Below are 1,522 nucleotides of genomic sequence, written 5' to 3'. Positions count from 1 at the left end.
AGCACTTTCTTATTCTTATTCAGTCTTTTATGCTTATGATTTATGCAATTGAATTGTAATTTTTAAAGTTATAGTTCTAGGCTTAGATCTTGGTGACAAGATCACAAGCCGTGGAACATCTTTTTTTTTTAAGATTTGTTTTCTCTAGTACTAGAAATTTCAGATTTGGTTTATTCCAGATCTAGTTTTTAGTACTGGTAGTATCTCAAATCACCCAAGCTTTCACTATACACTTGCGGTTATATTTTAAATCTCAAACAAGTTTTTGGCACCGTTGCTGGGGAGACAGTTTCATGTTATTTTTCGCTTTCTTTTAGTAAATCGAAGTGCTTTGTTTGCTTTGTTTTGTTTTTCCTTTTTCTTTTATTGAATTCTTGAGAAGAACAACTTGCAATAATAGTTGTATCGGTGGAGGTCGCCATGCCTCACAGTATGATAAAGACAGGTTTTGCCCTGTAGCAGTACCTCAGGAATTGAGCTGAGTAACCTCAGATCCCTACTGGTAAGCTCTCAAAAAGCCAAAAAAAAAAAAGTTTTGCTATCCATTCTTTTGTGCTGGTCTTACTCTAGTTGTGGGTAGTTTTCTGTTGCATGAGTGTTAGGTGTGTACATAATACTAAGAATCGATTAGAAAGAAGAGATCCAACAAATAGTGACCCTATACGTTTTGCTCTTTTTAAAACCATTCAATATGGGAGACCAACAATAAAATCCTTCACCTAAATCTCTGAAAGATAGGTTCTACCCTGCTAGAACAACCCAACCTTTCTGCATAGTTCTACCACAAGCCCAGGGCAATAATTTTGAACTCAAATCTTTATACATCATTATGTTGCCCCACTTCCATGGGTTGACCTCTGATGATACATACCTATTTCTAAGGGAATTTGAAGAGGTTTGTGTTCTAATTAAGATCCAACAGCTTTCTGATGATGCTGTTAAGCTTAGGTTTATCACTTTTGCATTGAAAGACCAAGCTAAGAAGTGGTTGTATGGGTTACCCACAAATTCCATAACCTCATGGGAACAGTTCACAGTTGTCTTCCTTAAGAAGTTTTCCCAAACTCACAAGACCAATAAACTTAGAAGTGATATCCTTCAGTTTAGGCAAAAGTTTAGTGAGTCATTTTCCAAACTTATGGAGAGATTCAAGGATCTACTCCAAGAATGCCCTCACCATGGCCTAGACTTATGGCATTTATGTCAAATAATTTATGAGGATATTGATTACCCAACTAAATAAATGATAGAGTCTATGTGCCCTGAGGGATTCACATCCTTGACAGATGAAGAAAAGGCATGGGAATTCTTACTTGACTTAGCTGACAAAACCCGTGAGTGGGAATCAACCCAAGAGAGTGAAAGAACTATAGGAGAAAAATGATATTTTATGGATGGGATAGTAGCCAAGGAAGCCCATTTGGATAGCCTAATCAAGAGAATTGAGGCTATTGTTCCTAGAGAGCCATCATCAGTCAATTTGGTTAAGATTTGTGCTTGGTGTCAATCCCTTGGACATCTC

The 1,522-nt window shown here is 36.9% G+C and overlaps 1 non-coding gene across 1 annotated transcript; it reads right to left on the bottom strand.

Annotated features, from left to right (window-relative positions):
- Positions 1-1,078: 1,078 nt before the first annotated feature.
- Positions 1,079-1,185, bottom strand: LOC122062978. The gene has a single exon (XR_006135166.1). It is a non-coding gene; the product is annotated as a small nucleolar RNA R71 (small nucleolar RNA).
- Positions 1,186-1,522: the final 337 nt, after the last annotated feature.

This window comes from Macadamia integrifolia, unplaced genomic scaffold (assembly GCF_013358625.1).
Source record: "Macadamia integrifolia cultivar HAES 741 unplaced genomic scaffold, SCU_Mint_v3 scaffold1166, whole genome shotgun sequence".
Taxonomy (NCBI): domain Eukaryota; kingdom Viridiplantae; phylum Streptophyta; class Magnoliopsida; order Proteales; family Proteaceae; genus Macadamia; species Macadamia integrifolia.
Note: the sequence above shows the minus strand (reverse complement) of the source record. Positions and strands in the feature narration are given on the sequence as shown.